Here is a 14,217-nt window from a genome sequence, read left to right as displayed (position 1 = left end):
CCACGCCCACCAGCCAATCATGAGTGAATATGCAAATAAATCCAACCAAGATGGCTACGGCCACAGAGAGCAGGAGGGAGACTTGGGTTTCCCCAGCAATGGAGGAAGCCAAGCTTTCCGCCTGCCCTTGCTGGCCTAGGCCTCCACTCAAGGCTACAAAGTTTCAATGATAGAAGATACATAAACCCAAACAGAAATGGCGGCAGCCATGGAGCTGGAAAGATCAGGAGGCTAGGGTTGCCCCCAGAGATGGAGGAAGCCAAGCTTTCCGCACACCCTGGCAGGCCCAGGCCTCCACTTAAGGCTACAAAGTTTCAATTATAGGAGATACATAAATCCCAACAGAAATGGCTGCTGCCACGGAGCAAGCAGAAGGCTTGGCTCTGCTCCAGGTTACAAAGTTTCAATTATAGAAGATAAATAAACCCCAGATACCAGGGCCTCCACTTGAGTCGCCAGGGGGCATGGCCGGCCTGCAAACCACCACACGCCCCTCGCCCAGGTCGCCCCACGCCCCAAGGGAACCCCCACCCTGATCCGGGACACCCTTCAGGGCAAACCAGCTGACCCGCACCCATGCACCAGGCCTCTATCCTATCTAATAAAAGAGTAATATGCAGACTGGCCATCACTCCAACACACAAGATGGTTGCCCCCATGTGTTCAAAGATCCTGCCCCCATGTGGACACAAGATGGCCACCACAAGATGGCCAGCAAGGGAGGGCAGTTGGGAGGGACCAGGCCTGCAAGGGAGGGCAGTTGTGGGCAATCAGGCCAGCAGGGGAGGGCAGTTGGGAGGGACCAGGCCTGCAAGGGAGGGCAGTTGTGGGAGATCAGGCCAGCAGGGGAGGGCAGTTGGGAGGGACCCAGGCCTGCAGGGGAGAGCAGTTGGGGGGGACCAGGCCTGCAGGGGAGGGCAGTTAGGGGTGACCAGGCCTGCAGGGGAGGGCAATTGGAGGGGACCCAGGCCTGCAGGAAAGAGCAGTTGGGGGGTACCAGGCCTGCAGGCGAGGGCAGTTAGGGGTGACCAGGTCTGCAGGGGAGGGCAGTTAGGGGCAAACAGGCTGGCAGGGGAGCAGTTAGGCATGAATCAGGCTGGCAGGGGAGTGGTTAGGGGATGATCAGGCTGGTAGGCAGAAGCGGTTAGGGGCAATCAGGAAGGCAGGCAGGTGAGCAGTTGGGAGCCAGCAGTCCTGGATTGTGAGAGGGATGTCCGACTGCCCATTTAGGCCCGATCCCGGTCCTGTCCTGCTTAAACGGGCAGTTGGACATCCCTCGAGGGGTCCCAGATTGGAGAGGGTGAAGGCTGGGCTGTGGGACACCCCCCTCCCCCGTGCATGAATTTCGTGCACCGGGCCTCTAGTTTATTCTATAAAATCATACAAAGTACTGGAAAGGATTCTACACAATTTGTTTCCCCATGTAGCAGCTGAAGAGATAAACAAAAATGTTGAATTCTATATTAGAGAATTAATATAGATTTGGGGGTGGCATTAAATACCTGAAGATGATGAATCATTGTCGCAAATGGATTGGCAAAGAGATTTAAACGATTTTCAGTGGTATGAAAACTTAATGAAATGAAAACATTGGGTTTTGCACAAATGATAAGCTTCTCCCCCACTTCTGCCAAAAAAATGAACACTTTCCAATATTTATGGAGACCACCAAGCACTGTGGTTAAACCAGACTCTGGAGCCAGACTGCCCAAGTTTGAATTGCAATTCTGTCACTCTGAGATGTACATCCTTGGGTACATCAGCTAAATGCTCTGCCTTGGTTTTCTCATCTGTAAAATAGTGACAAGAGGTGAGTCACTCATGTGAGTGCTTAGAGTGAAGGTCAGCACACAGGACACTATGTATCAGCTATTTCTATTTGCTACACATGCATTCTTGGCTTGTTGGGTAGCGCCATCTTTGGGACTGTGAGCTCTGGAGGAAATGCATCTGTCAGCATACTGAATGCCTTAGTCTTCACAGAAGGATGCTTGCATCCCATGGTTCCTCATTCTCTCACCTCCTACACGCCCCACACCAGAGATTGAGCCCACAACCTGGGCAAATGTCCCACTGGGAATTGAACCATGACCTCCTGGTTCATAGGTCTACACTCAACCACCGAGCCATGCCAGCTGGGTGTAGGGAGGGGAGTGTCTTCCCATCTCCCTCCCACTGCTCAGGGTGCTCCTATCTGTGGTAAGAGGCCCAGTGGTCATCTGTTCTATCCTCAGGACTTCACTCAACAAATATTTATTGAGTACCTGCTATGTGCCCAGTGAGGTGTTAGTAACACTGAGATTGGTTGGCACTACTTGCTCTGGAGACCCAAGTGAGACACAGTGAGAAGCAAACATATAGACATGGCACAAAACGAACACCATGAGAGCCACAGGATGCACCAGCCAGGCTTGGGAAGGATCAGGAAAGATTTTATCCAGAAGGTGTCACTTAATTGAATGTTGAAGACTTGGTGGGCTTCTCCAGATAGACAAGAACAGATGAGGCCGGAGAAACGAAGCACCAAAGTGCCCAGTTGGGGAATAGCAAGTCATGTTCTATGGATCTTACCCTGGTCTTGGGCTAATCCTCTGGCAAGGCTGTGACGAGCCCATATGGGCTCTTTCTAGTGAAGAGGACAGAGTGCTCTTGATGAGTGAGAACAGGCGAGACCGGCCCCCACTGCTCTCTGGCTCTCATAACTCTTGTGGTCCTGCACTCTGGCTCTCATAACTCTTGGTTATACCAACTGTTGTTTTTGTCCTCAAGGTCAAGGACTGCATGTGCTTTCTCTCTCTATATCCTCTGGGATAGCATATCAAATTGAGGTTTTCAGACTTCATCAGAATCATAGGGGGAACATTTTTAAAATGCAGCTCTCTTTGCACATCCAGCTCTGCTGAATTAAAGTTCTGGGGTGAGTGCTGGAAATCTTCATTTTTAATCATAGGGCAGGGCAGAAACAGACTTTTAAAACACATTCCCCAGGTAACTCTGATGTGTATCATAGTAGAAGAAACCATTGCCGAAGGCCTAGAAAAGAGCCTGGCATATTACTTACTAAATTTTTTTTTTTAGTAAGTAGATATCTAGGAGGGGAAAAGGGTGTAGACAGAGCAGAGGAATGGAAAGCCGCTGGGGGTGACAATGGGCAGCTACTTCCATCCAAAGGAGCACTGACATCCTGGGATGGGGGAGGGGATGGGTACAATGACACAGGCCATTCTGAATCTTCTGCTCCCCAATATAGCCTCTCAGGAGAGTCCTTGACTCAGAGCCCTCCTCTGCCCCTTCCCCCAGCTTTTTCTTGTCCTTGTTTCCCACAAGGCAACTTTTCCCTAAGTGCTTCTCCAGGAAGGGTTAGCCACACATTTAGGCTAGCTACCCTTGTGGCCCCGGTGAGTACAGAGCTGGCATCACTACAAGCTCACGGTTTGTTGGGGTTTGCTATACTCTAGTTTCGCATGCTCCTCTCCACTCCTCTTTTTAAAAATAGAAACATTCTTCCTTCAGACCTCTGCAGACCAGCTGATGAAGCAGCCAACATTTTCAACAGGTGATAACAGATCAATGTATCGAAAGTGCCAGGTGAATAGATCCAGATGAATACAGTGCAAACTCCAGGTGAGAGCCATGTGAGCACAGCCCTTCCAAAGCCCTGGGGTTTGGCCTGGGCTGCACCCTGGAATCCTCTGGGGAGTTTTAAGAGTCCTCCTGCCTGGTTCCATGTCAAGAGATTCTGAGGTATTGGTCTGGGTGCAGCCTGGGCACTGGGGATATGTTTTAAAGCTCCTGTAAGAATTCTGATGTGCCGTCAGAGTTGAGAATAACTGATCGAGAGATGCCATCCACTGAGAAGTTCTAATGGTAATCTTCAAGCATCTCCCGGCAAGTCAGTCCGTGGAAGGGTAGTTAGGGCAGGAGAGCATCAAACCATATCATCAGGGCCCAGAGCTGGATTCAAGGGTGGCTCAGCAAAACAGGTGCTCAAAACCCTGCTGTAGCAGCTCCAGAACTGGAAGGAGATGGAGAAAACTACACTTACTAGAACACTTTTCAGGCTGGAAAGAATTCTTTGATAAATCGTTTGAAGTTTAAAATAATCAAAACCCCAAATGGCATGCTAGGAGGGCACTTGAGGGTTTCCAAACTAAGAAGAATGAGCTCGGTTAACCACAGTTTTGTTTTGCTGGATGGGAATTAAGGAATTTTGCAGCCAAGGCTGAATTGTTGACACCAGCAGTTGGTGTTCTCCAACCTTCCCACCGTAAGCCTTCAGCCTTTTCTACATATTGAACCTAAATGTAAAGAATATCAGTTTGAAAGGAATCCAAGTTAAGTCCTCTTGTCTCGGTCTGGACCTACCCATTTGCTCCTCTACCTCCATGTAAGAAAGCCCCTGGGCCAGGCCTCCCCGCTGCAAAGACAGACAGACAGACAGACGTCCAGCCCAGACTGCCGGTGATAATGAAGGGGAAGCTCAGAAGCATGCGTTCTCAGACAGCATTTTTATTACAACGATTATAAAAACTGTAGCCAATTTAGGTTAGATTTTCTAAATTGTGTGGCTATTAGATGTTTTCCCGACATGTTTTCTATTTTTAAAATTCCTTACTAATGCTGATACTTAAACAACTTTAAAAAATGCATATTTAGTCAATGTTTAACCTTTCTCAAGAGATACATAAGTGAAAGGATAGGTTACCTGACAAGGGATCTTGAGCAGAAAGTGTTAGAGAATGGAAAAAATTTAACTGCACTTCCCTATGACTGCCCTGGCCATGAAACCCAGCTGCACCTTGCAGAACATGATGCCAGGAGCTTAACTGAACAGGATATTGCTAGTCCGAGTGCCTAGGATGTGGGTTTAATACCTTTACAGCGTGCCGATATAGCTAAGAAAACTGCCTTGTTTGAGGTTGCCATTGTTCCACTTAGCCTGCCAATAAAGATGTGGTTTTAGTGCTTAAAAGCTACCTTGCAACTGAGGTCGGGGCTGCTCTCTGGACTCCCTGTGTGGAGAAAGGCTGAACAGTCACCGGCCAGCTAATAAAGGCTCCCTAAATTTCAATTGGCTTGGACTCCAGTGGTCATTCTGTCGTGTCCGCTCCACAACAAAAGGAGCATCTTTCTGGCAATTAGTCAGATGACAAGGCAATAAACAGCTAGAATCCCCAGTGAAGAGCCAAAGTTCTCCTAGCTGCCATCTGAAGTAGGCCTGGGGCCTGATACAACCACACAGCTCAGTGCCATGTTTAATATCATGACCCAATTTGCTTGGGGTGCTGCCAAAGTGGTGTCTCTTCTCTCTAGGTCCTAATGGAGAGAAGGTAGCTTTTCCCATACAGTACTAAGCAGTTACATAGCAAACTATATCTCTAGCACAGATTATAGAACATATACCTATGTTTCAACTCAGTTATCTCATTGGCAAATAGGATAATTAACCACGGGGTTGTTGCTATATGTCATAGAAATGAAATATTTAAGCACCTGAACATAAGAAGTGTTATTTCTTTTCCATATAGTAATCAATGAGAGAGAGAACTTAAATATCACCAGGTCTAGTATCGTCATGTTAAAGGTAATGAAAGTGAGCCCTGGAGAGGTTAAATGAATTGCCCAAAGTCACACAGCTACAGATAGGCAGAGCTAATAACTAAAGGAAGGGACTGTTATTTTTCTTTGGATTTCTCATAAAGTGGTTGCCAAGGCTCTTCAAAATTCCACATTGCCCTCCAAAATGAGTTCCCCAGAACACCACCTGAGGTCGTTTAAATGACAAAATGCTAGTCCCTCACCTAGGTTTAAAGCCACACTCATCTGTTTTCAGTTGAGAAAGCTGCTAATGGCTCTTACCATGCCTTTCCCAGTTGAAGCACAGAACCAAAACATTTGCAGCCTGAGGATTCCCTCCCACTGCTGCAGATCAAACACAAACAGAAACCGTGGGAGGCCAGGCCATCTCTAACTGAGAGAATCAATATCAATGAAACAGACAAAATCCCAAAATCTCAAAATAATGAAAACAAAGATATCCAAGTAATAAAACCTGCTAGAATCACAAAGACAACACAACTCCGATCTCAGCTGCTCGAAGAAAGTGTCCATTAACAAGGGATTAACACAAGGGAAGTACACAACCAGTCAATAGGAAATGAAAACATTTCACACAGTCTAGTTGCATTTGAGCCCACCCTAGGATTAGGGATGCGGGTGTGTTGAGATGCTGTGGTTCTGACTGGAGAGAGAGTCTCCAGAACCCTTCAGCCAGATAGATACCATATTAAAGAAACACCCAAAACTGCTATTTGTTGGACTGAAGATTTGGAACTGAGAAGCCAGAAGATGAGGCAAAGCACTGATTAACTGCTCTTTGCTAGCTTTGTCTGTTGTAGTTTTCAAATTAAAATTTGAAAAAAAGCCTTGGAAAGAATGTCTTGATCACTGTAGTATCTTTTAAATTATGCATTTTAGTCAAAGTTCCCAAATGTAAGAGCTTTAAGGGAGGGAGGAAAGGCCAAACAAAACAACAACAAAAAATACCCCAAAAAACTATAGAATAAAATTTTATTAGCTTATCATAAAATGAGTAAAATTCCATTTCCATGCCCTATGTGAAGACAATGTGGCCATATTTCAAAATAAAATCATATTTTGGATGAAATTGGAGGCAAATATAGAAAATTAATATAGTTGACCAGTGGGCATAAATTAATACAATAATTATACTCTTATAATGGCAGTGATATTCCTAGTTAATAGCCAAGCAGCCCAGAGAGTTGAATTAAAAGTATGCTATTTATATGATAAAACTTAAAAAGTAAAAATTTCTTTTTGCTTATTTTATTTGTAGTTATAACTACATCCATTTGATCAGCATATCTGTAACCAAGTGCAATGAATACAGATAAAGTGGATCTAGTGTGTGTGTTTGTTAATCATTAACAATTCCCAAGAAGATTCCTAATTTAAGAAACTGCCTCGCCCTGTGAGCACTCTGGTCTCAGTACAGAAGTGGCTTGGCATGGAAATATGAGCTACACCCCTGGAAATGTACTACAAAAAAGAAACCAGAGGAGAGGGAATGGCCAAACTTTGAATTCCTCATAAATGTTGAGCCAAAATTGGCTCAGACCATGTTTACTAGTAATAGAAAGTCTTACCAATGATCACCAGTAGCTCATATTTCACACATGACAGATCAAGACAAACACTTAATCTACCAAGGGACAGATTAAAGTGAGACTGTCTCATAAAAACTCTGACTAGACCATAGGGTTTCCCTGTGATGGACTTGTCACTATTCTAGAAGAAAAGTCATATTTATGATGGCTTCACCCATTCCTTCCAGCGCTCTGCAAGAGGTCTGTCTCATCAACGGCTGTCTAAAAGAGTCTTTCTTCCACAGCTGTTACATCTACACGTGTGTGTATACACACGCTCACAAAAACGATTTGTTTTCCAACTACTAAAATATTCCTCATTTCATCTACTAGCATCCCATGTTTCCTAGGGAAAAACATTATTTCAGCAAAAAGCAAAACTTAGTCCCAATAATTTGCTACTTTAAATGCAAAGGATTTGAGGCAGGTGTTTTGGGGCTAAAAACATATTAACAAAGACTTAGAAGAACAGACAAGAATACTTTTGGAATTGTTTTCTATATATAGCTGTCGGGAAATCTTTTCCTGTAGATGGTCTCCAAATCTTCTACAAACATCATGTAGCAATGTAGCAAGGCTTAGCATTCTGCCTTTTTTTTTTTTTTTAATTTCCCTAAGGAGAGACTATTTTAATGTTCAACTAATCAGCAGCCAAGAGTGCTGCATTCACCATCATCCATCAGGAATTATAAGAAAGGTGACCCTCACTTATGGCGTTTGCAGAACGGTATCTGTGAACATGTGGGAGATAGATTGGCTCGACATGGGAAGCTAGTGGAACCTGAAGTGGTAGGAGGAAGTGACTCAGAAGTAAGAGATGCTTGGTGCATGGAACGAGAAGATAGCAGTGAAGAAGAGGAAAAAAATTGAGGAGGAAATAGGGCGGTGCTCTGGCATGATGGTCAGCGAGCACAGGAGAGAACAAATGAAGAGATGGAAGTCATGAAAGTGGAAGATGAGGGGACACTCTGGGAAGGAATCAGTCTGAGGAAGAGGAAGACAATGAAGATGAGATGGAGCCTCGCCTTAACCCAGCCTTCATTTGAAAGAAGGACTGAGTAATAGTCCAAGAACGTGAGGCTGAAGCAGTGAAACAGAAGGAGTTGGAGCAGAAGGCAAAACACATGGCAGAGGAGAGGCGCAAGTACACACTCAAGACTGCAGAAGAGGAGACCAAGGAAGAGCTGGGGGAGAACCAGAGGTCCCTGGATGCACTGAATACTGATGATGAAAATGAGGAGAAGAAATAGGAGGCACGGAAACTTCCGGAGCTGAAGAGAATCAAGAGGGACAGAGGAGATTGAGAAGCAGAAAGCAGAAACTGAATGCATTGAAACCTAACTGAGGAAGAAGAGGCCAGCTGAGCTTCGGGCAAATGGCAGTTATTACCAACAAAGCTGCTAAGGGCAAATATAAGTTCTTACAGAAGTATTATCACCGGGGTGCCTTCTTCACGGCTGAAGATGAAGAGACTTCAGCGCACCTACCCTGGAGGATCATTTCAACAAAACCCTTCTTCCCAAAGTCATGCAGGTCAAGAACTTTGGGTGCTCTGGTCCCAAACACACCCACCTTGTGCATCAGGACACCACCTCCTCAGACCGCAGAGGGCCAAGAGAGTGCCCAGAACATGAAGTTCTTTGAACAAAAGGCAGATGGGGTACAAGATGTATTTGAATGGCCATCTGCCAAGAAGTGGAAAACTACTTAAAGTGCAACTACTTATGCTTCTGGCTGTGGAACATGCGGGCAAGTCTCAGCATCTGGGCCTTGATTTGCTTTTACCGTTATTTACATGGCCCATGTATCTAGCTTTTTGGACCTGCTGCCATACTTGGGACTCTGGGCAACCCAGTCTTTGAAGGTGCTTTGTGAAGTTTGGACTCATGCTTAGAAACCTACAGAAAAGCACCATCCAGCTAGGATTATTCCCACTTAAAGCTATTTCTGAGAAATCTTAGATTTCATCACTGCTCTGGCTTCCCAAATTCACTTGGGTTGCTTTTCCCAGCTTCTTAGCTTGGGTCAGAAACATGCACATGTATGTGAACAGTGTGTTGTTTCTACCTTACAGGAAATCTAAGCTCATTGAAACTTGTATTTTTGGCTGGAGTCCATTTTTCTAAGTGAACATACGTTTTTAATCCATTTATGAAAAGGAAAAAAAAAAAGTGGAAGTCTCCCCTATCTACAGGCTGGTGACTAAACTACCATTAGAACTTAATTTCCTCATCAGTTTTTTACTCAAATTTTTCAGCCTGGAAAAATTTCAGATTTTTTTCCCAACAGAAGACACAGAAGCATGGGGAGAGGATCCTCTCCCAGAGGAAGAAGGGGACAGCATCCAAAATAAATTCCTTCCACTTCAGCACAGCCTAAGGCCATTGCCCAGAAAATTATCAATTTAAATAACAAGGAAGAAGGGAGTGAATATTTATCGCAGTGGTTCTCAACCTTTCTAATGCCCCGACCCTTTAATAGTTTCTCATGTTGTGGTAACCCCCAACCGTAAAATTATTTTCGTTGCTACTTCATAACTGTAATTTTGCTACTGTTAATGAATTGTAATGTAAATATCTGTGTTTTCCGTGTCATGACCCACAGGTTGAGAACCGCTAGCAGGGTCGCCTAAGACCATCGTAAAACACAGATATTTACATTACGATTCATAACAGTAGCAAAATTACAGTTATGAAGTAGCAACGAAAATAATTTTACGGTTGGGGGTCACCACAACATGAGGAACTGTATTAAAGGGTCGCGGCATTAGAAAGGTTGAGAACCACTGATTTATCGAGTGTCTACCTCACCTGTGCTTTGCTGAGAACCTTATATAAAAGTAATGTTAACTATTCTTTTTAAAATAACCATCTGCTAGGCATTGTACTAATTGTCTTACCTATTTGTGGGGTTTTTTTCCAGTTTATTCTCATGACAATGTGATCAGCATGTAGGTAGTTATCTCCATCCTATATAATAAAAGGCTAATATGCAAATTGACCAAACGGAGGAACAACACAGGAGCTGCCCCCCTGGTGGTCAGTGCACTACCACAGGAGGAGCGTCGCTCAGACAGAAGCTGGCTCACGGCTGGCAAGCACAGCGGCAGTGGTAGGAGCCTCTCCTGCCTCCACAACAGCCCTAAGGATGTCCGACTGATGGCTTAGGCCTGCCAGGAGCCTAAGCCGTCAGTCGGACATCCCCTGAGGGCTCCTGGACTGCGAGAGGGCACAGGCAGGGCTGAGGGGCCCTGCCCCCAACTGCATGAATTTCGTGCACCAGGCCTCTAGTTTTACAGAAGAGGAATGGAAGCTCAGACAAGCTAAGTAATTTGGCCAAGGTGACACAGGTTGTTATTCTAATTCCAGCTAGAACTAGAGGCTGGAGCTGCCAGATTGTGATATGGCTGTTTGCTCTTTTCCATACACTACAATGGCTCTCAACAGGCAAAGCTCTTCATGGGAAAGATGGCCATTTCCTTTTACTCTTCATATGCCCAGCTCTAGTCCATTTCTCACTCATAGTAGGCACTCAGTAAGTGAATAAAAGTAGAGAAAAGACTGGAGAAAAGTAGGTATGGTGTGTTAATATATTGCAAAGAAGCAAGAGAGGGGAAATAAGAAACAAGTGGGTGTCCTTCATAATTCAGAGTGACACCATGTTGCACCATTTCTGGTCGGCTGCATTTAATGACGCCCGATTTACATGGTCAGAAAGCAAGTCAACTGCAGCGACCATCATTTTGTGAGCCTGGTTGGACTCTTCTTACCTGCTGATTTCCATTAAATGCTGTTTAGAAAAATAATTATGTGACTTTGCCCTTTTGGCTTTAAGTATAAATAGTCAGTTTGGCTGCTAAAATATAATAGTCAAGGAGTGCAGAGAGACAAGCAAATTTTTTTTAGGATGCTTTAACTGAAGACAGGAGATACTAGATGGTTTCTCATTGCAATCTGCCACCTGTGCTGGAGGGGCTGTGCCATCCATGTCACAGAGCCATCAGGCATGGATTATGGCTGCAAGGGGTGCCCGATTTAATCTCATTTTTGAATGAATTAATATTATTAGTTCTGACAAATTAATGGTATTAAATGTGCAAGGTGAGTATGAATAATGTCTACATCTACCTATTACTAAATATGCCTCATTCTTGTGTAAGAAAGCTTATTGAACCAAGTCCGTGGAATCCTCTATTCTAAATTCTAAAATACCTCCTTAGAAGCCTTAAAAAGATGGGTTACTACACCTGTGAACAAGTGTTTAAAGATATAAATTTATACTTGAGTCCATGTTGAAAGTGGCTACAAAACAGTCCGTCACCAGAGAAAGCTATGACATTGTGGTAGTTTATTACACATCCTTACAAATGTAATCATAAGTATATTGTACCCAAGAAAATCTATCTTCTATAAAAGCTTTGAGCCTCCCTACCTGCCCTTCCACCTTCCAATAAATAAGTCATTGCTAAAGTTTACCTAGTTCCTTGACATTAAAAATGAAGATTAAAAAAAGACCAAATGCTTCAGTGTATCTTAATTTGAAACCATTTTTATATCCTAATCCAAATCTAGATGAAATATGTTGTTAGAATCCCATGTCAGCAAAACTAAACTTTATGTCTGTGGTTGAAGTTTTGGGAAGATGATGATCAAATGTGAATGAGCCCAGGTGATTGTTTTGTCTGAATATTTTTAGTTATTAATTTAAGGGATCTATTGCTGTGAACCTGATCATTTTAAATCCTGGACACTGCGGCACACATTGTGGCATACAGCCATGTTACCTTTATTCTCTGCTTTTTAAAAAATCCAGATTAAAAAAATAAAAACATTGTCTTAAAAATAACAATACTTTTTTCAGGTAATAGGTAGAGATTCCTTGAACGGTAGATTCTTCCCCCAGATTTATGGCGATCCTATTATCCTCTGGGGATTAGCAGTTCTGGCCAATGAGATGTAAGAAGAGGATAAAGCTTTTGAAAACTAGTGTCAAGCACAATGCCTGGTACTTGATAACTACTTACTGCATTCATGAGATGTATTCAATCTAAATATTCTTAATGGGCATTTAACAGGAAGATGTCCTATACACCTGTACCTTTAATAACTCTCACACTTTTTCCTAAAATGTGCATACACGTACTCAGGTGACCATATCATTCCCCTCCTTGATTCCTATTATTTTCTTATTTAAAATTTCTAGCATTTTTCACTTTATTAAAGCCCTTTGCCAATAATCTATAGGAGTGCTGTCCCAATAGTCATATAATGCAAGCCACATACAGAGTTTTAAATGTACTGGAGACCATTGAAACAGATGAAATTAATGAAATTAATGTTATGTTTAATTCAATGCCCATAGATCCTTATTTTAATCATTTTCATTATATTCAGGAAATGACATTAATTTGTAAGAATCTTCTGAGGGTATGTCTTATCCCTTGAATGACATTTTAACATCCCCTTCTCATATTTTCTTTTTTCTTAAACAGGACATGATTACATTTAATACAGAAGTATGATACAACCAAAAAGTAACACACCAGAGTAAAATAATAACAAAAAACATGGTTATTTCATTTGCAATGCATGAGAAATGGTTAACATCTTTAGTCATAAACAAGCTCTTAAAAACCAGTAATGCAAGGAAACTGGAAAAAATAAAATAAAATAATACAAGCGGTGATTAAGCATTAAGCATATTCGATGATTTTGCTGAGCGAGCAGTGGTGAAAAATAATTTCTCTGCAGTATCACAGTGAGCAGAATAAAGACACTGACACCTAATGTTTTTCAGATTTGAACAGTGTTGTACAGTCCCTTCTCATATTTTCAAATGGGATCAGTAAAGAAAAAGGATTTCAAAGGAATTTTTCTAAGAGAAGGCTGAGCAATGCATTAAGCTAAATTTTCTATGCATACATGGAAATGTCATGAATGAGAAAACACACCATGTTTTGATTAATAGAGTCACTTGTGCCATAGTTTGCATTAGTCATTGACCAGTGACAATGGCATGATCTAGGCAGACAAATCCTAGCCCCAGGTCTAGCCTCTCCATTTCCTCTGGTTGGAGAACTAATCAGTTAACTACTCTATAAAACATTGATTCCACAGGAAAGTAGAGACAACTGTTCATCTCCATAATGTGTGTGTGTGTGTGTGTGTGTGTGTGTGTGTGTGTGTGTGTGTCCCAAAGCTTCTTTCAAACTAGAGTTTTGCAATTTTTAAACACCTTTTGGGTTGCTCTCTCTGAAGAGTCTGAGTGTTCCTTTTGTACCACGATATTTTGTAGCCCCAGGTAGGCAGTAATCCCCAACAATGTTTTTAGCTCTAACCAGTATTTAAGTGCTTAATTTATTTTCAAGTTCTATTTGTTTTGCCATGACACTAATTTGTGGTTAGGTTATAATGATAGCTACCACAATCATTTAAATTGCTGGGAATCTTATTTTGGGGAGGAAAAAACCCCTAAAGTCTTATTATTATTATTATTTTTGTTTAAGAATTATTTCAGAATTTTCTTTTCCCAATTCTACCCCATTTTAGGTATTTCAGGAATAGCTAACAGTGAACTTGTCTATGTAAAATTGCCCTGAGCTATTCTTTAAGTTAATTATCACTTCTTTTGGTTCTGTGAATGGCTGTTCAATGACACTGTCAGCAAGTGGAATGAACCAAATTACTTTAATTATGGAGTAATTTGCACAGAGTGATGGTAATTAAATCTTGATCAGTTTAAGCAAGTGAATTAATTGCTCTAACTTGGAATGCACACCACAGCAAGAGGAGTTGTTTTGTAGTTTAATTAACACCATCCACTAAAGTCTTATCGTATCTAAAATGTAGACAATTAATGATTTTGATATTATTCTCACCTTCACAAGAACTAGGACAGAAAACATGCTGAGAAAAGTAATGCACTAGGGGATGATAGAAAACTTAATATTCTTGTCACTTGTTTAGATATATTGGTTGCAATCTCTACTTTACCTTCTGGAGAAGTGTACAAATAGAAATATTTCCATATAATTAGCTTCTGGCCCTATTTC

The 14,217-nt window shown here is 42.5% G+C and overlaps 1 pseudogene across 1 annotated transcript; it reads left to right on the top strand.

The window, feature by feature from the left end:
* Positions 1-5,575: 5,575 nt before the first annotated feature.
* LOC308257860 (microfibrillar-associated protein 1-like) lies at positions 5,576-8,877 on the top strand (annotated as a pseudogene). The gene is made up of 2 exons: positions 5,576-5,584; positions 7,815-8,877. The product of its transcript is annotated as a microfibrillar-associated protein 1-like (transcript).
* The last annotated feature ends 5,340 nt before the right edge of the window (positions 8,878-14,217 follow it).

The sequence above is a fragment of the Plecotus auritus genome (assembly GCF_963455305.1).
Source record: "Plecotus auritus genome assembly, chromosome: 1".
Classification (NCBI taxonomy): Eukaryota; Metazoa; Chordata; class Mammalia; order Chiroptera; family Vespertilionidae; genus Plecotus; species Plecotus auritus.
This window is presented reverse-complemented; position numbering and strand designations above follow the sequence as displayed.